Consider the following 21,666-nt stretch of genomic DNA (forward strand, 5'->3'; position numbering starts at 1 on the left):
CTGCGATGGCTATCCTATAATATGTAGCAATGTCTTTGGAAGTTAAGAGCATTCCGCCTTCTTGTTCCAGGTCCTCAGGGGCCAAAAGGGGAGCCCGGTAAGTGAGTGCTCGGACTGCCGCATCAGCGCCTTCATTCCCTTGACGGCCTTGACGACCAGGGGTCCAAACTATACAGTGGGGGGTGAGATCAACATCCCTGCTGCGGTTTCGCAGTATTCGTTCTGGCAATAGAGTGACGCAACCAGCCTCGTAATTACGGCACGTAATTACGCTAATCCGTAGTAACGTATTTAGAATTAGAGTACGACGCAGCTAGGGCGATCGCTACCTCTTCTGTAAGACTTGTCAGAAGTAAGACCATCCACCTGTGTAATGACTGCTGCCGTATACCATCCCCGTGGTTTGGCCCAGCAACATCTATGTAGTAAACTGCATGTTTGTTGCCATAGTGACGTTCCAAAGCTCTCGCCATAGCTCGGCGGCGTCCACTATGGTCTTCTCTATCCATCTTGGTTGGAAGAGGTCGAACTCGGATGGCGCGTCTCCATAGTTCTGGCACTCTGACCTTTTCCTGTATGTAGAAATTGTGTTGGATGTGTAGTCGAGCCAGGAGTGGTTAGCCCGATCGTGTTTGGGCTAACACTGTATATTGATTTGTTAGATGAGCTTCATTGAGAGCAGATGCGAGAGTCTAATCGTCGGCGTCGAGCGCAAGCTACCGATGAAGATCACGCATTGGAAGCCACTCGCACGCGTTAAGCTAGGTGGTTCGAGTCTGCGGCCAAGCGGGCACAAGCGTGAGTTGCCACCTCCTTCGAATTTCACGAGGCCAAATTCCAAATTCAAGGAAATGTTTCTGGACGCGGTCTAAGAGTTGGAGTCGGATATGTAAAAAGGGGTAGCTGGCCCAAGCCGTCGCCCGGCTCATCCACGCTAAGAACATTGTTGAAGGAAGGAACGTGTGCTCATCGATAACGAGGAGTGCAGGGTTTATTTGCAATATCTACATGAAGAGTGAAGAATGTTAAATCTCATCAGTCTAGCATGACTGGAGTGAAGCACACCGAAGAGCCGAAAACGTCTCCTTAAAACGTCTTCTCTGTCTTTCCTTGATCCGTAGGCCAGGGAAACTGCCGTCAACCTTCGTCCAGTGGGAGCGTCCAAAGTCGTCGAAGGACCCACGTTGAGGGCGAGCGTTGACCCACTCGCTCCGTTACCTTTATTCACTGAACATAGAGAAAGGAGGGGAGCCTCGTAGACAGCGGTTGTCACACTTGACTCAAGCTGCCGCGTCTTGGTTCCTGAGATGACCTCGCAGTTACCCGGAGCGTTTGTCAAACGACCATGGCGGTTACCGGGGTCCGTAAGCAAACTCCTTAGGACACCCTTTTCCAGGAGGTTTCTTGCTCACATTGGTCCGTGAAGGCTACAGTGAATCAACAAACCTCTGTCCTCAGTCAACAAACCTCTGTCCGCCAAACGTGTCTCGCCTTACTGGCGCCGCACGCCTGTCCGAAGGGGACGCATTGTTGGCTTCGCGAAGCGATTCGTCGCAGAGGGACAGGAGAAGCTAGAAAGTGACTACCCCCGCTGGCCAATTGTAATAGCGGAGTTTGGTCATAATTGATCCGTCTGCGATCGACAGCTTCGCTCGCTAATCCGCCACCATGTGAATGGTTCGATCCGAATTTTTTTAAGCTGGAAAAACAGATCTTTTGTTGCTTTAACTTTGATGTGTATACTACAGAACTTGTTAAACAAAGAGCAGCGTGTTTTCCGGGAGCCTATTTGGTGTGAATAACCGTCAAAATATGCTGTGTTCATCTTTTACAGTGAAGCTGTTTACCTGACGGACCTGTATGAATGAGTCGTATGTGGGGTCTCGTACGAAGAGCGGGGGGGGGGGGGAGGGCACAGTATCTAGGCTGGCTAACGTCCGTAAATTGAACAACAAAAATGTGGGCAGTTTGCACGAGTGGTTCAAGGCTGGGTCACAGCGGAGCTTTTCTCAAGTGTTGCTAGGCTTTGCTAAGTATTGTGATGTTATGCATGGCTTGGCTAGGCTCAAACCAAGCGTTGCTATCTTTTGCTTAGTCTGACGAGGGTATGTAGCATGGCTCAACTATGCTCATACTAAGTGTCGCGAAGATTTCCTAAGCTTCGCCAAGTTCTTGCAAAGTCATACACGGCCAGGCCTGTAAGCCACACAAGCGCCAGCAACTCACACGCATACAAGGCACAGAACGTGCATCACAATTTATTATGTACAGTGCTTCAATACCAGTCGTCATCATTATCGATCCGGTCTTCGACGCCCGACTGGGTATGGCAAACGACAGGTCTTCGCCAAGCGCATCTTCGCCATTGTAGACTTCCACGATCTCATCGTCCCGCTACTCAATCCGGCCGTCCGGGCTTCCCCTGTAGATTATCGAGGCAAGGCGTGGCACACTTGTAGCCATGCAAACTTCGCAGAGCGCGTGACAGTGCCCACAGAAACAGTTCTGTATCGTGTGTATGTGTGTGTGTGGTATTCTTTCTAAATTCTTTTCTCTCTCTCTCACCTATCCCATTCCTTTGCCCTTCCCCCGGTACAGGGTAGCCAACCGGAGATAATCTCTGGTTAACCTCCCTGTCTTTCCTTTGGCTTTCTCTCTCTGTCTCTCTCTCTCTCTCTCTCTCTCTGTAGCCATGCACCCAATTCTCCATGCTTGCATTTAGCGAGTCGCCCCACCGCACTGTAGCCTCATCCCAAGCCGGCTGCTTACTGATTATGGCCAACACGGCTTTGCGATCACATTGGTAAACCGCAAGTGGCCTGCAGAGCTCGCCCAAGCACTCCGTATTAAAGTTAGCAAAGATCTGATCTATGCAAGTCATGCGAATTGTCCTGGTGTAGCAGCCTCACTTTTGTGTGAGACAGGCCATCCCAAACGAGCTAGAACTGTACTCGAGAAGCCACTTCTACTTCCTGGCGTCGATCGTAGTCCCGCTGAGCCACGCGCAGAGCTTCCTTGTAGGCGGCTTCTTCCTCTGGAGTCTTGCCTTTCTTCGGTCGTCACATGGTAGCTGTGCACGCGTATTCACTATACGAGAGAGACGACACGTCTGTCGGCGCGCCGGCCGCTCAGAGCTTCCTAGCATATCAGTGACGTCCAGGCTAAGCGAACACTTTTTTTCTCCTCGGCTGGGGAGAGGGAAGGCGAAGCGCACGCATGCCGCGGCGAGACTGCGCCGTATACGCACGAGTGTGAAGCTAGGAGGTTGCGTGGGTCGGCGACGCACAGTTGGGCCGAGTTTTCTAAACGGACTTACGAAAAGCTTAACAGCTCCGCTGTAAGAATGGCTGCGCTACGTGTTCTCGTAGGGGGGGGGACGGTATCTGGGCTGGCTAACGTCCGTAAAGTGAACAAAAATCTCGGGCCGAAGTAAGGTAAACACGCCTTCTGTCATCTTTTCTCTGGAATCTTCTGCCTAGAGGCCCAGGACCTTGGCGACCTTGGCGACCTTGGTCATCACCGCAGTGCTGACCTCTGAGGAGTTCGCCGACCACTGCTCTAAGGCCAGTAGTTTTTCATTCTTTTTTTTATAGCGGAGCTGTATATGTCTAAGGTACTATAATATGTTCATGCCCACATGCAAAAACTATCATCATCAGTGGTTCATACCCGGTAAGCAAGCAATAAATGCAATGACTCAAGCCCCGTAAGCTTCATGGCTACTCACTTTACCTCGGTTAGTTGCGATTACACTACCCCTGTGGATATGTGGATATGTCGGGACTGTAAAAGGAGTGGTTTATGCGTTTCGTGTTGCAGACATATGGCTTGCGATGCCACACCGATCCAACTGAACCGAACACCCAGCGGCGTACGTGCATCGATTTGACATTATCAAAGAATGTCTTTGCAGTTGCGAGTATGCTGATCAGTGTGTATCATAGCGACCACAAAGCCATTGTGACCGTCGATACTAAGTGACAATGAGTGATGTAATAAAGTATTTGCCGCAAGTTTTATTACACGACGTTTACAGCTCCGCCTGTCTTCCACCTACGCAAGGTGGAAGGGCCTTACAATTTTATGAAATGGCTGTCAAGTATCGGTTTATCAGAGTTGTGGGCAAAGGAAATACCGGAGTGCGTGCGGTGTGGTGAAATAATTGCAGGCAAAACCTGTCTACGATCAGTGCCAAAGTTATGTGAGAACCGTTCGCACAGCACATATACTTTACTCAACGTGTGTCACAGCCAATTGAGCGGAACGTGACGGTGCGTCCGTTTGCCTTAGTAGCTTTTGCAGCCAAACTCACTGCGCCTCTCTGGAGACCTAGTAACCTCCAGGCGTGAGCCACGCATGAACGTCGATATCGTGATAACAGGCCGGTGGCAGTGGTCTATCGCTCTAGTGTCACATGTATTCCGCGCCCCTTCTCAATTGTTGACGTGGCTCCAAGAATATATGCAACTGTATAATAAACAACTTAACACCTTAAGAGTGTTCAAAGGGCGTTCTACCCGACGTGATTCCTTAGTGACTATGGTGTTGGGCTGCTAAGCAGGAGATTGTGGGATCAAATCCCAGCCACGGCGACCGCATTTCGATGGGGGCGAAATGCGAATACACTTGTGTACTTGGATTTAGTTGCGCGTTAAAGAACCGCTGGTGGTCGAAATTATTCCTGGGTCCCCCACCACGGCGCGCCTCATAATCATATTTTGGTTGTGGCATATGAAACCACGTAATTAAATTTTTTAAAAGGGCTTTTTTTTTCACTTTGTGCCCTTCGTTAGACTCATTTAGCGCCCATTTTACTCAAAGATCCTTACAGTAAGGGCGTGGGCGAAAAATTCAAAACAATAAACCATCAACATCCTATACGAAAGGTATTTGAACGCTCGGCACCTTGAAAACTGTCCTTGCAGCTGTAGGAAAGTTAGATTTCAAGCGTAACGGACGGATCTTCATCGATGCGAGTTGTGACCTTGTTCAAGCTTGCTGATAAAATGAAGTTGGAGCTTCCGGACAATTTACACATACAGATACCAATATTTGAAGAGCTTAAACATGGCTCCGGCGTGGCGCAGTGATAAGGGTGTCTGATTTTCGCGTGAAGTGCCTTGGTTCAAATCCACATCCATGCATATCTTTTCGTAACCTATTTAAAAATGAATTCTTTGTCCTTTGATGCCGCTTGTGTAGTAACGCCAATAATGGATGGATGGATGCAAAACTTTAATGAAGGTCCTGAGGTACGCGACTCAGCGTGCTGCGGGCCGCTCCCACGTTGGGACAGTCAGGCCATGCCCGACCGCCGCATCGTGGGCCCTCTGTACAGCCCATAGTTGCGCCCCGGCATCGGGGCTCTTGATAGCAGAGAGCCACTTGTCCTCATTGATTTGTTCTGTGCCTCGTAACGAGGGGCAACGCCAGAGCATATGGTCTTGGATAGCGAAGTCATTGCAGTGCCTGCAAGAACTAGTGGCATAAGTGTCGGGATAAGAGAGGGAGAGAGAGAGAATGAAGAGGAAAGGCAGGGAGGTTAACCAGATATGAGTCTCCGGTTTGCTACCCTACACTAGGGATGGGGGTTAGGGGTTAGAAAGATGACAGAGAGGAAAACGCTAAAAAAAGGGAAAAAAAATACGCACACATGGAGACAAACACACACAAAAGGCGTTCCAGTTAAAGTCGTTCACACAGGCCAATAGATCGCAAAAAACGCAATAGCGCTTGCACGGCCTTCTTGTGTAATAAAGCCGGGCTGGGATGCGAGCATGTTTGCTGTAATCTGAGGGTCAATGCCTGCGCTCTATTTAACTTCTTGTGTGGAAGGGGAAAGTCTCTCCTGCCGAGATAAAAGTGCTGCGCAATTTCATTGTATGTGGTCGGTTGATCTCTGTTCTCCACCACTGCGGGCCGGCGTTGGAGTTCTCCATGCTCGCGGAAAGCGAGACCTCGCGCTTTGGAGTGGGCCAGCTCGTTGAGGTTTGTGCAGCCTCCCATGATGGATCCCATGTGAGCGGGGAACCACGTGAAAGTGTGGGTGGTGATGCTTTTGCCGTCGAGGATGCGACAGGCTTCCCTACACACGGCACCAACGCTGAAGGCGCGGATGGCTGCCCTGGAGTCGCTGAAGATATTGGCATGTCCGTCGTCCACTTGCTCGGCCGCACGTGACGACGTGCTTCGTACCGAAGCGGCGTTAACGGTCGAACCCCTGTGGTTGATCGACACTCGTGAAATTGTTGTTGCCATACTGGGCCGCGTCAACGAAGCAGCTGCCGCCAGGGACTCCTGTCGCGCGGCGTAGGAGCGCCACCGCGCTGGCCTTCCTTCTTTCTACGTTACGCTGGGGATGCATATTGCGCGGGGCGGGCGCCAATAAAGCCAATAAACGCCAATAAAGAACTTTAAAAGTGGAAAGTATAACGAGCTGAGTGGGACATTTCTTTTTTCTTTCATTCGGCTTATAATTCAGCCAAACACCCTTATTATGCGTCTTAATCAAAGTGCTTGTATTGACACCTTAAAGGTGCTTGTCTGGCCATAAATTGACTTGCATCCATAAGGATGTTAAAAAGCTTACTGCGTGCTTACCATGCTGCAGGCCTGGACTCGTATGGGCTAGATTTTCTTAATTCTTTATACGCGGTTATCGTCTCGACGCCTCATAGACCAACCAAAGTGGTGTATAGGGTAGCCATAGAAATGCTTTCGCGTTTCAAAAGCTGCCGTTTTCGCTGCGCTAGGTGTACCCTCACTGCCTGTGACGGGGTGCAAAAGGTGCTGGGTAGGCCTGAAGGTATATTGTGTGGAGTCTTGACGCCAGATGACTGCCTTATTGGGTACGTGGAGGCTTACTGGCCGAAATGTCGTCTGGAATACGTCCTATTGATTCGGTAGTGCAATATGGCAGGAATATATATTGCAAGCTAGCGTTCTTTACAAAATTCTACATGTCACCGCGGTAGCTCCATGCTCGACAAAAGCGTACATGAACGACTCGTGCATTAGGGATTTCATCTTATGCGATAAGCTGAAATACGCGTGTTTTTCAAGGATAGCCCTGCGGTACCTGCGTTTTAAGAAAACGGGACACGAATAAACATCGCAAGCGGAAATAAGTACCTGGGCAATCTCGTTGGCTGCAGTATAGGCAAGGTAGTATAATGAAATCGTACTACGTACGCTCGTGCCTTACCGACAGTTCTTTACTACTATTCCCATGTTCTTTTTTTTTTTCTGTGACTCAAGTTAAAGGCTCGAAACTGGGTTCGCTTTGTCGGCCCGTCCATCCGTCCTTCCCATTATGCTGACGAGGATGGCGATGGCTGTGGTCGTCATCATCAGGCCTCTTTCTTAGCCGATCACCGCGCTGGCTTGCTATCGCTACAGACATGCCAAATCTCGTACAACCGGCTTAAATATAACGAAATTTTAACCACAATGCAGTGCCACTGAGCGCATCTCTGTTCTGTGCAAAGAATAAATTACGACATAATGCCTTTATAGCGAAGCAACACCTAAGTTGCTGCAACACATTAGGTGCAACCTATACTTGCGAATGCCGGCAAAACACGCTGTGAATGGTAAAAAAAAGCGCTTAAAGCAAAGCTGCCCACCACAGACACTGCCATTTGAATTCATGCAGCTGCATGCGCTTAATACTGGGTTATTGCGCTACAAGGGCTCTTGGTAATTTGTGCAAGATTTTTGACGCCACATAGACTCCCACAGTGGTGCCGCCTATGCATGCATTTCGGAGGCTGCAGCCAACGGTATACCTGCAACGTACGAGGTTGAGTTCATCGCACAGAGAAAGTTGTTATTGAGAACAATGTCCCCTGCGACTACCTGCTGCAGTCGCAGTAAATGAGTAGAACGCCAGAATAATAGCAAAAGTATTATTATTGTTGTTATCGATTATCATAATTTTTCCGGCTCGAGGAACACCAGCATCTCCTCAGTTATTAGTGTGCAATACGCAATGCGCAATGCGCACTGTTTTCATAAGGCTTGAATGCAGCAGTGGCATCGGCGAACCAGATTCATACCATAGCAAATTTTAGTCATACGCTGCAAGTTGTTACATGTCCTCTGGGGAGCGTTCTTCCGCAAAAAAATTTTCAAATCAGCTCACTAATAGCCGAGATAGAAATATTTCAGTGCCTCCAACCCATGATTTCAGCAGGCGGGCTCCACTGCCAAGCAATGCGCTCTCTCCACTCGCCCCGTCTAGACTCCGCAAGCGAAATTCCTTCCTTGCGTTCTCCCATACCGGATATCGAGGATCGGGTGACGCATACGTCACGGGCCCCTCCTTCATTTTTTTTGTCTCCTCGCTTTTTTTCGGCGCTACGCACTTCCGCTGACAACGTCGCGCGCGAACTGTTTCGTTCGCGCAGCGCACGATGTTGCGCGCTGTGCCCAAAGTCACATGACTAGCGGTATACTTTAGTGCTACACGAATACTGAGGCAGAACAAACGGATCGCAGAGCATGATCACGCGCTGCAACACGGTATAAAATGGTAGAGTTTCGGTACTTGCTCACGTGACTGCACGACCAAGCAACAAGCAGACGAAGGGGAAGTACATCTGTCTTGCTCCGGTGCGAAGTAAAACAAAAAGCCCACAGACATTCCGTTTGTGCGTTTTATTATTTCTCTAAACTTCAATTCGTCAATCCAAGCAACAGATCACGCAAATAACAGATGGTGCCATGAATAATTCTCGAAGTCACGTGTCACCACGAGCGACGCCACTCTGCGGACCCGAGTACGTAGGCGCAGGGACGCGAGTACCTCACCGTCCGGCTTGGAGCGAGCGGCCGCGAGGAGAAGGGAAATCGGCGTTCAGATTGATATTTCAGACCTTTCGGCGGCGCGTAGCGACGTAATTCCTTGCAAACACGATCGTTGGCGCGCATTGTATGCTCTGCGCTTGTCAGCTCAAAATTGCCAGACCTGGTGAGCAGGGGCGTAGCCAGGGGGAGGGGGGGGCGTGTGGGGCTTCAGGCCCCCCCCCCCCGAAATTTTTCGTGCTGTTCATGCGCCGCCGGCGAAAACAACCCACGGCGCCGCAAATCATGCTCGATTTTGTCTAGAATGTCCTTTTCACGCTCGAAAAAATATTTTACCGCGAACATTGCGAAATCGGGCTGGATTTCGCGGCAACACCCATGCACCGGGAGTCACATATCGTAACGCAAGGAGCTCCATCCAAGCACAAACTTCCAAAGGCGTAGCGGGCGGGCTCATCGCGGCATCTCGCTGAGGCCGCGGAATCGGGAGCGCTTGGATTTCAATTCTGACACTTTATGGGTATAAAGTTCTAAAAACTTTTGATGCGAAAGGTGTATTAATATTTCCAAAGTCGTGCTTTAGATTTTCAATTACGGAACTTTGTGGGCTTAATGTTGTTATAAACATTTGACGCCAAAGGTGCATTGACTTTTCTAAAGTCTTAGATCGGAACATACAACGAGACAAGCCAAATCAACACACTATCAGACAAGTTGACAAAACCTGCAGCGAGATACAATGAGACGAAGCGTTGTGGTGGTTCATTTGTGCCGTCATGTCGCGTAAAAAATGTCAAAAATTTTTTTTTCACCTACACGACAGCATCCATGTCAAGACACTAAAGCCAGCCAGGGTAACTACGTTCTTATTTATTTTTTCCACTTTGACTTTGACATTGACACATTGACTTTGACACATTGAGCTTCGTAAATTTTTTTATTCTCGCTACCCTACCCGCGGGCTGCCAGAGCCAGCCAGAGCGCATGCGTTTTTCTTGTGTTTCCCCGAAACAACCGCGCGGCGTACTTCGGTGCGCGTTTGGTTTTCTCTGGGCAAGTGAATTTTCGCCTCGCAGAGTTTTGGACTCCTTCTTGCTATATCAGACGAGAAAACGAAACAATGGTCGCTCACCGCCATCACTGGGAAGACTTGACGCATTACGCCGTGTTCGCTTGAGCGCAACCTCTTCGGAAAGTCTGGTCTCGCCGGTGTAAAATACCGAACACTATGCGCATGGTTCTCGGTGGATCAAGCGTCTCACCTTTTCTTAGATATTCATTCGGTAGCCACATTAGGTGTCCAAAGTAGGCATTGGATTGGGACCAACATACTCTCCTTTGCGTCTTTTCTTTCATATCAGTGCCCCCGCCCCACAAATAGAAAAAAAAAGATACATTGTTGCGGCACAGCGAACTCTAGCACGGTGACAGTTTGTTACTTCTTTCGCGGAAAGTAATCGGCCACGGCACGCTTCGGTTGCCGGATACTATTATAATATTATTGTATGCGCAATTATATGAATACTCCAGGCGCATTCCTGCTGTTGCCGTCGCCCTCATGTTTCGTATGAAGTCTCAGGGTAATAACGTCGTGACCGCGCGCCGCATGCTGTATGTGCGAGTGAAAGAGTAGGGGGGCGGGCGGTGGAATGGGTGAGCCGACGATGGTGGCTCAGTCTTGCGTGCGCAAAGGAGAAAAGCGGGGAGCAAGCGCACCGCCTTCCGTCGCACGCGATACATCGGATGGAGTGGATTAAGGGGGGCGGGATCCAGGATTCAGTGAATCTGTGATTGCACTACATGTTTATTTGCCTTGTTTGATGCATTATATACAGTGACTTTTTCTTAGATACGTATATTTATTGGATACTTATACGTGTATTTAAATATCTTGTTGCGAGGTTTTGTGTATACGTACAGTGGACTTTCTTTCCAGTGACACTTTTTTGCCCTTTATCAAGCATTTGTATATTCCATTGTATCTTCGCATTTATAATGAACGAGGGCGAGTTAAATGAAAGTGAACCTACCCAGCACGCGCAATAATGGTTCGATTCATTATCTGCGAGGCACACAGGCACCTTTCATTTACAAAAGCGACACGCATATGTCAGGGTAAATGTTCTTTAATGCTCTCATACACTGGATTGAACATGGTTGCGTGACGTAATGGACAATTCAGAAGTTGAGCAGCGGGGTGCCGTGAATGTTTTGACAGCTGAAGGTGTTTCCCAAAAGGAAATTATTCGCCGTATGGCTGCCGTGTACGTTGAACATTGCATTTCATTGGCCACTGTGAAGCATTGGAGCAAACGGTTGAAAAAGGACATGAAAGTTGCGAAGACGATCCAAGACCGGGCCAAAGCCATCGTGCAATCACCCCCAACACAAAAGCAAAAGTTGATGAGCTGATGAGACAAGAACGGAGGATAAACATCGATGAACTGGCAGAGCGTGTGAACATCAGTCGCGGTTCAGTTCACACCATAATTCATGAACATTTTGGTCATCGGCTCTTGTGTGCGCAATGGATGCCCAAGATTTTGAACCACCGCCAGAAGAAGGTTCTGCGCTGCCTTGACTCATCTGATGCGGTATCAAAATGAGGGTGACCACTTGTCTGCAATTTTAATCGGGGACGAACCATGGTGCCACTACTACGAGCCTGAAACACGATGGCAAAGCTTAGAGTGGAAACATTCGAATTCACCGCCCCCAAAGAAAGCAAAGGCCTTCATTTCCGCCGGAAGGGTGTTTAATTTTTTTTTCGATCGTCAGGGGCCATTACTGATAAAATTTTCTAAAGCCGGAGAGACTATCAATTGTTTCCGATATTGTGAAACGCCGGATCGGCTGCGTGTCGCAATCAAGAACAAACGACGTGGAAAATTGACGAATGAGGCCATCTTGTTCCACGACCTGGCTATGGTGTTGGGCTGCTGAGCACGAGGTTGCGGGATCGAATCCCGGCCACGGCGGCCGCATTTCGATGGGGGCGAAATGCGAAAACACCCAAGTACTTTGATTTAGGTGCACGTTAAGGAACCCAAGGTGGTCGAAATTTCCGGAGTCCTCCACTACGGCGTGCCTCATAATCAGAAAGTGAATTTGACACGTAAAACCCCATAATTTAATTTTTAATTTTTCCACAATGCCCGTTCCCACGTCGCTGATGTGGTTAATACAAAACTGGCAAAGTTCAAGTGGGAAACGCTGCAACATCCGCCATACAGCTAAGACCTGTCGCCTTGCGACTTCCACATTTTGGGACAAATTAAAAAACAGCTTAAGGGAAACAGATTCGTGTCGAAGAGTCAGTTGCAGATTTGTTGAAGCAGCAACCTAAGGAGCTTTATGAGACGGGAATCACCCGACTCGTTAGTCAACAGGATAAATGTCTAAATGCTCAAGGAGACTACTTTTAACTTAAGTACCCCGGTTGTTATATATTTGCATTGGCTCACTTTCATTTGACTCACCCGCCGTGGGTGCTCAGTGGCTATGGTGTTGGGCTGCTGAGCACGAGGTTGCGGGATCGAATCCCGGCCACGGCGGCCGCATTTCGATGGGGGCGAAAACACCCGTGTGCTTAGATTTAGGTGCACGTTAAAGAACTCCGGGTGGTCGAAATTTCCGGAGTCCTCCACTACGGTGTGCCTCATAATCAGAAAGTGGTTTTGGCACGTAAAACCCCATAATTTATTTTTTTTTACTTTAATTTGACTTGCCTTTGTATATTTTGCAGAAGGGATTTATATAGGTGCTCTCTGTTGGGACAATAATTTCGGTGCGATTACTCACGATACACGGCCGGTGACAGCTGCTCCTGCGTAATACATTGGAATAAATGACAGCGTCATTGATATTTTTCACTGGCCGATGCATATGTACAAAAATGTAGAAAAGGTTGTTGGATGACAAAGTTTTGTATAACATATTTGTCCTCAACTTGTTCATTTCATGGCGTTTACATTTTTCATATCAGTGGCATGCACTGCTTTGCTGGTTTCGAACTGATATAGTTTTAAGGATTGTGTGATATTTTCTTTACATATTAAATAGACGAAAACATGGAAGCATTGATATCAGTTATTTTGAGCACAATTTCTGGAACATACGAGTACATCTTTTTAGTAAAAAAATTCATATATTACTTGTTTTGACAGTGCGTAGCGTTCAAGAATTCGTTTACAGCATCTTTGGCAATGGCAATGCAGTTATTATTCATATATTTGATCTCCCGACAAATTCTTTAAGAGGGTGCTTTAACTCGGGCCCAACTCCGACGCGGCCTATTAAAATAAATGTAAAACGCAGAAACGCTTTTCTGAGATAACCCCTGGATCACTTTTAACGGAATTTGTTGAATTTGAGAAAGTTAACTTCTTGCACCTGTTGGAAGCGGAAGTTCGATATAGGGCCTGAATTTTGTTTAAATTATTTTGAAAAATTTGAAAGTGCGAAAAAAATAGAAGCACGACGTTTACAAACTAAAAGTTCTTCATCAAAAACAGATATCGCGGTTCTTCAAACAGCATCTGTTATAAGAGTCAAAGCGGACTAATGCGGCATGTCAATTTGTATCTTACGTGAATTAGTTACGTGGTGCACAAGGGTTCTGCAAAAGGCGTACTTCGATAATGCTAAATTGTTTCATATTCATTTGTAACATATCAATTTTCTGCGCTGTAGATGTACTATTAGATGCCATTTACAGAATTGTGATATTATTTTTCATTTTTGAGTTACAGAGTTTTAAACGTGATAGTTTCGTTTTCTGAAAATTTGAGATTTGTGCCAATTTTAATAAAAATTGACAACCTAAATGAAAAATTCGCAACCAGACGACAGTAGAATTTAAGTTTTTCTTTTAAATGCAACAAACCTCATCAAGTTTTGTGCAGTGGTTGCCGAGAAAAACTAAATCACCTTCTACATGTATTTAGATAGCAGCATCCGAGATAAAGCTTCCTCTTAAGGAGGAGGCCAAGCTGCAACGTGAGCCCCACCCGAACGAAATTTCTGGCTACGCCACTGCTAGTGAGGGACCCTTTAACATTTTCAATCGATGTAAGCAATTATTTGCAAATATGGAACGGCAAGCTGATGGAACCATTGTGAAATCAGAGCGCACTTATACAAAAACAGAGCAAAAAATTTAAATATTTTCCTCGTGTAGCCGAAAAGGAAGGTTTACCTCCAATAAACGAAAATGAATATTTACCGAGACATCTTCTAGCGCCGTGGCGTCGCTATATGACAAGCAGGAGACTGCATCCGCGAAGTGGGGAATCAAGCCTGTCGAGAAACACGCTAGCACGCCAGCAGAGCATGCAGCTGCCGGAAAACGCCGCACAGGCGCAAGGAGCGACGGAAAAAGAAGTGGGTGCATCGTGCTAAACAAGAGGCCGGGAGAAAGTGAATGGGGAGGCAAGCAAAACGACAAGAGGCGTCATTTGTGTGTAATACGAGGCATCCATCGAAAACATTCCGTGCAGAGCATACTGGAAGATTATTTATACGGTGCCGCGGAGTGTGGCCCATCCGCTGAATACCAACGAAATGCCACTCAAGTAAATTCGTGACGGAGAAACTTTCTCGCCTCCCACACCGACAGCGTACCGGCGAAGGGTGCGGGGTTCCTGTTGCAAGGATAGCCTTCCGACTTCCCCCGCCGAGCCAGCGCAGCGCGCCGCCCAATGCAATATATCTCGCAGGTTATACAGTTACACGGCACGGGCCCCAACGTCGTACGAGGAGAACACAGGTCTGCCGCGGCGTGGTCGTGCAGAGCAACACCACGCCCAGCGTGGGGGACGGCGGCGGCGCAAACTGAGTTTCGCCACTTACCCTGCAATGCAGGAAGCAAGAAAGGGGGCTCTTTGCCGCATTACCACATCGTCTCTCTCCCTGCCCCTTCTAACTACCCTTCACCCACCCTTGCCCGCTACCATTCTTTGAACTTGAACTTGAACCGCGAGGCTGACGGGAAAAAAAAGAAAAGGAAGACGTTAATACCCTTGTGGGCTACATGGTCAATATATCCAATGCCGATGTCCAAGCTCTCCACAGCTTGCCGCTCGCGGAAAGAGTTAATGCGAGATCCTTTTCTGCTCGCCGACTGCACGCAGGGACACACCCTCGTTCCACTTTGTCGACGTGCACGCGCTTTCCTTTCAGAGAATTAGGCATTCGTTTTAATATTGTAATAGCAGTGTACAGTTACGAAATGGTTTGAAGTGACTAAACTCTGTGCACCAGCCAGCGAAATTTCGAGTTCTGCGCTTACACGTGAAAACTCAACAGACGCCCGAGGTATAGCTATACAAAACACCGAAGTATTCATGGCGCATAAAAACCACCGCGCTTTCATAGCAAGGCCATTTCGGCAGGTGACGTAAAATGTTACCATCTTGTTCTTTTCCAGACGGAAGCATGTATTCTAGCAATTACGTGCACATCATTACCATCGCTAGAACTAGGGAACAAGCAGCTGATCCGAGCACGCGGCACGAACAAAACAATAAAATAACTGCGGAATAAGACAATCAAAAACCTTGCAGACTTATGCGACCTTGCAGAATAACAGCCTAAATTGCTAGAGAAACACAGTGTGAAACAGAAGTTCTGTCGTCAAAGAGACGTTTTCAGTTTCAGTGGAAGCTTTTCTCACCCTTCGGGCGTCCTCTGTTCGTTTGACACGCTTTCATTGAGGTTTGGTACTTCATGACGTAAAGAAGGATATCCGCCCTGGGACCAAACCGAGGAACACGAACCGGTTTTTAAACAACTATACGCAATGGCAACTCCGGAGCATTTGTTTGTTTACGTCCTACGCATGCTCTCTAGGCATGCGTAGGACGCATGAGATACACAGGACCCCAGAACGTTCCCCGTCGCCTACGCATGGCCAACGCTAAATGCTGTGGCGCCATCTAGTAGATTGAAGTCAAAGCACTTTTGGAGTACCGCTGGAACCATTTATTGTTGCCTCACAGATCAAACCAGACAGGTAAACTTAATAACAGCAAAAGATCGCTAATACATCACACGTACGTCACCCGAAACTCTTTATTGCGTTCAACTCATGCTCACTTATAACCAGCTATTTCAAAGCGTGCGCAAGGAATTTACGTACGCAATAATAAAAAAAAAATGTGCAGAAACTGTCGACGATGATTGTCAACGAAAGTGAATAGCCTAACGCTTCTAAAGAGCTATACGCTTTAATAAAGGAATGATGTACTTGAAGGCACATATTTGTTGCATTCAGGATACTTTGGTAGCGTTTGCTGTTTCCTGCGTGATCCCGTAGAGAACAGAGCCGTTAATCAGCAAATCTGTAGTAGTAGTTCAGAACGAGCGGTCCACTGCAGTAAATAAACCTTCAGACGCCCCAAAGCTATCGCGCTACATCACGTGCGTCTCAAAGAGCTGTAGTAGTTGGCGTTTGGCGATGACGTAAAACTTTCGTTTGGGCTAGTTCGTTCATAGTAATTCAAGAGGCGCAGCGCGACTAAGGCGGAGGCAAATAAACACTAACCCACATCACAAGCGCTGCATGTTCAGCACTTGTGATGTGGTTTTGTGTTTCTTTGTCTCCGTCTCAGTCCCGCTGCACCTTTTGAATTGGCGATGAAACCCATTCCGCAACTAGGTTGCTAGAGAGCAGGCTCCCTTTGCATTGGCGTCTTCTAACGCGCGCAAGTCACCAGGGGGGGGGGGAGGGGGGGGGGCAGGCGGTTCTACTCCGGCGGCGGCTGCTTATGGCGCGGCTGAGCGCGAGTTTATCTTGAAAGCAAGCTTCGATGAGCAGAGAGTCTAGATGCCCCAGGGCTGATAGTTGCATCTGCGCTGTGTCGTCGCCGCTTAGTTCTCGTTGAAGCGAGAGGCAACACGAAGGTCAATTCGCTCGCTGCTGCTGCCGCTCTTTCTCACGCAAATGTTTCGACAGCGAGTGTCCGCGCTCATCGAGTTAAATGTGTCTATGCCTGTGCGCGCGTGACACCATAATTATTAATTTAGTTAGTAAACGAATGTTAACTAGTTCATACGGTAGATAAAACTACGATCCGTAATCCGTACTTCGTATAGTTGTCTACTAATTTGCTTTCACAAACGACGCTTCGCCTTTTGGGCGAAATTTCGACTTTCTTTGAGGGGGCGAGGGGGGGGGCACCTCTACAGCGCAAGACACACGGTACGATCCGGCAACCGATCGGACGTGCGGCTCTGCAGGCTCCGTTTAGCGGCACTCGATGACTCGGGACACATTGGATGGGCGTGCGTGCGTGCGTGCGTGCGTGCGTGCGTGCGTGCGTGCGTGCGTGCGTGCGTGCGAGCGAGCGAGCGAGCGAGCCAGCGGAGCTTGTTCAAGCCCGCCGACGGCGTCGCACGCAATACGCGCTGTGCTTGACTGCGGCGGTCAGATCGCTCCGCGGCCGTTCGAGGATATCCAGGCAGTTTGACATCCGTCCGGCGTACGATCCGACGCCGAATCCGGTGGGAACTTGTTGGAACTCATTGGTGTGCTGTTGGTACGACAAGCCGAACGCCCGATCATGCCATGTGTCTTTTACTTACATCAGAGTCACAGTCACCACCTGTGCAATCACATTCGCTAGAACTTGGAATACATCTGCTATATGCGCTCACAAAAAACAACACAAAGCATGCAAACATTGGCCAAGATATGTCATGCCAGCCCAGCGCTGACTGTTCGTTTCTGCACCCTGCTGCCACTGACAGGCGTGACGGCATGGCCGTCAGCACGCAGCCCGCGCGGCCTGGCTTGCCGCCGATGTGCGCTCATGAGCCTCCGACAATACAACCGTCGCTTCACAAATATTAGATATAATCAATGTGTATCGGAATAATCGCTTTTTCTCAGTGCCCTTTCGATGCTTTCTTCATTCTTTTTTAAATATTTTTGTTCAGCATCCCCTTAATTAACGCAGGGGAACCGAAACCTAAAGCACACGTGGAACCATCTGCTGCCTAGTGTGACATTTTTTTCCCGAGCCAAGACAATACATTATCATCCAGCGTGCATGTCCTTGTCGGCGCGTATCATGAGGACTACCTGCACCAATATCTCGAACCTATCTCAGAAATCATGTGGATTAGGCGCTCATAACTAGCGATTCAGGTTGGTTTAGATGAACCTTAAGCTCAACTGACTATTTATTGGCTATCGAAAAGGCCGAAAGTGTTGCCATCCCGACAATTCGCAATGCGGCGGGCGTCACGAATTTCGCCACGCTTGCCAGCTCTATTTCTTTAGAATACGTAAACTCTACGGACGTTATCTGATGACGTGTAAATATTGCCACGTGATGGTAATATTATTTAAAATTATGTTGTTGTACGTGCCAAAACCACGATCTGATCATGAGGCACGCCTTAGTACACGCCGGAATAATTTGGACCACCTGGGGTTCTTTAACGTGCACTTAAATCTAAGTGCCCACGGGTGTTTTCGCATTTCGCCCCCATCGATATGTTGTCGCCTTCGTCTCGTGCTTAGCAGCCCAACACCATAGCCAATAAGCAACCACGGCGGGTAGAATACCATTTCTTTCCGAACGCAAGGTCTTTGCGTTTCCATTCGTCCGCTATAGTTTAAAACTGTCCAATGCACATAGGCCTTCGCACCAGGGTGGCCGGGGAATCATCCAGTTGAGGGGGGGGGCGGGAGCGCAAATTGTGTGCACGGTCTTTAGTTCCTGCAAAGGAATGTGAAACAGGAAGGAAATCTGCAGCTTAAGCTATACGGGATCTTATTTGCTACGCTGGGAATCGTAGCTCTAGATTACGGGCGTATGGGCAGGTATTCATCGAGGGGCTAGACTAAACGGCCCGCCTCTGCCTCCAAGCCAGGGTATTCTACTGCATAGTAGGCTGGCCGATAGTGCGGATAAAACCGCCAGTAAGGTCTGATCAAAAAAGACGTTTCGTTTCCCTCACACCTGGGCCGTTCCCGTCGGAGACCTTCTCAGGGGAAGGCTGAAGAAGAGCCTGGTTTGATAGCTCAAAAAGTAAGACGTGGAGGGGTGCGGAGGTTGCAGACAATACTGCAACGCTGTTGTAAAGTAGTGTGCCCCCCCCCCATGGAAAGCCCTGCACACGCCGACACTCTAATGTACGAAAACGCAAGCAAAAAAAGATTTTTTTTAAATGGAAGTGGTACGCGGCGGCAGCTGGTACCTGCTGTCAAGCCTGCCCAAACCCAGACAATTTATTAGTGCTTTGCACAACTTGTCCCTGTGCCGACGCGTCTCCTCAGGCCTACTGGCGCCAAAATCCCCAATCGTTATCGGAAATTCGATTGGCTAGCCGCTCACTATTTGTGATTTAGGTGAGCTGAGAAAAAACGAAACTTAATTCCCCTTTTATTCACAATCAGTAATAACTAAAGCACCGCTATGACGAAGATTCGCACTGAACTGGAAGCCAGTGTCCGTATTCGGGACCAGTGTCCGCAATCATAAAAAAAGCTCTTACGCCAGAATTGTTCGTAAGAGAAAATTCCACCCAATCGATCCTTATGCTGCACATATCATTAGCGAAGGCGGTCGGCCAATGGCAAAGTTCACGTACGAACGAAGAGCTTCGGGAATTCGGCCAAGTGCAAGCGCGCAGTGACGTCATATTTTTTCTGTTTCTCGTGCTGTTTTCAGAACCCACAAAAAATAATCCCTTAAAAGATGACTTCATGAAGCAACTTCATTGGGCCTTTCTGAGCATGCTTTACAACTTTTCTCATCAAACTGATACTAGGGTCCACCAATACTCCTGGTCGGAAACTTTCTCACAAGTTTCATATAGGGACAGGAGATGATATGAGAGGCGCTGACTTAAGTAGAAATCACCATGCCAGCTCAAGCAGACTAGGTGACTGTTTGTCTCCGCCCCTTTTCAATGTGGATGCCAATAAACCAATACAACCATCATCGTCATCATCATGGCCAGCGCCACGCAATTACGCAAATTTTTCCCCGTAAAAGGCATCTATCCCACATTCAAGCTTGTTTGCAGAGAACAAGTAACGGGAGCCTTAGGAAAAATAATTTAATATGCAATGCGTTTGTGCCTAAATTATACACCACAGCCTTATGTGATGGGCAAGGCCCGCCAAGTCGTATTGCTGCATGCCACAGAAAGTTCTGGCCAGCCCTGTCGCGCGTTCGCGGTTCCCCGCGCTATTCCTCCAAACCGTACGTTTGTTATAGCGAGTAACTGACCTCCCATGGACGCAAAAACCAAATACCCCGCACACTCGGCTACTTTTACATAAGTCGGAGTGGTAGGCAAAGTGCGCGTGCTCGTTCTAAGCACACTATGTGTGGATTACATATGGAAATACTTACTTTCAGTTGCAAGAATTAATTTTTGCCATTAATTCATTGCTGTCATTTAACGTCCTTAAATAGGGTTATGAGAAACAACCCTAGCGCGCTCCCCAAGGGCTGTCTCTCATAGCTCTATTTTAAGACGTTAAACTCGAAGCACATGCCAGGGGCGTTGAGAGAAAGGAAGGCGCATCTAGCTCTCCTTGAGCAAGAGCACCTGATGAAAATTTGTAGATATATTTTGATGTGACGCTTCTTTATGGACAATGCGCGCATGTTTTGAACGTGTATATGTGTATATACTTTTCGTGTATCAGCTTGTTAGGACAGGCTACCATATATTCCGGTCTGATTATTACACCTTGTTGTTACCTGTCTCGGTTCTGACCTTTGCAAGCCCTTGCGACACGCATCCTTTTGTAGACTTAGCCAGTCTGCCTTCATGAATAGTCGCCAGCACAAAGTAGGCAACAAATGGAATGCCACAGTGTGAACGCATCGCAACTTTGTTTCTCGACGTGTACTTGTCGTCCAAGTGAGCACTTCTCTACTCCTGCTTCAGAAGTGCGCATTCAATTTGTTATGAGGCTTCTCTCGAGATGAAGTTTTCTTTAGATGAGCGTATGTGAGGCCAAGCTATTCGCACTGCAATTTTATGTGACATTGCGCTGTTCGTGACAAATACAGATGAGGCTCGCTGGGTCGTCATATAATTTCGGCGCACTTGTGCGAATCTCATTGAAGTTCGCTACATTGCCTTTCTTTCCTCAGTACTGTAGACAAAAGTAGTCTGTCTTTTGTTAAAGAGCTCTCGCTTTTGAAAGCGTTTCGCAAGAAAGGGAAATTTTCAACACGTAACGAATGCCACCTCCCCCCGCCCCGATCTTCAAGTTCATGATCGTATTTTTTTTTTCAAATAATCGCAAATATTAAATTCAGCTTTGAGACGAGCAGCGTTTAACGAATGTCTTGAGTGCGCCTATCTGCAACTTAGGAGAAAGATATTTGCCCTGTTGCTTCGTCAGCGCATAATATTTGACATTCAGCTAAAAATTTTCTCAGTGCAAAATAAATAAATGCGCTCGCCCACATGCGTTATAACATAGGAATGAAGGAGTGAAGCATACATTACTTTGCGACTTAGAGGACATACCGCTGGCACAACTGCGTGTACGCGTGAAATGCCGCCTTAGAGCCGCACTAAAGAAGGAATGAGAACGAGGGCGGCGGCGACGGGGCCGCATGGGAGAGGGGGAGTTGTACGAGAAAGTATCATTGAACTTGGGAGACAGAAACAGCTCGAGACGTCGCGAAGAGATGTAGCTTTAGACACTAGGCATATTAACGTGATGTACCGAGCTATTACTTGAAATGAATGCAGCGAGAGGCGGTCTCGTCTTCGACGGCGCTGCCTGCTTTTCACTCTGCGATCCCGCTCGCGACTGAGCTGCATGCCACCTGCTCATTACCGGGCAGCCTGGAGCTCTCAGTCGCAGCCTCATCTTGCTTC

Source organism: Dermacentor variabilis, chromosome 1 (assembly GCF_050947875.1).
Source record: "Dermacentor variabilis isolate Ectoservices chromosome 1, ASM5094787v1, whole genome shotgun sequence".
NCBI classification, from domain to species: domain Eukaryota; kingdom Metazoa; phylum Arthropoda; class Arachnida; order Ixodida; family Ixodidae; genus Dermacentor; species Dermacentor variabilis.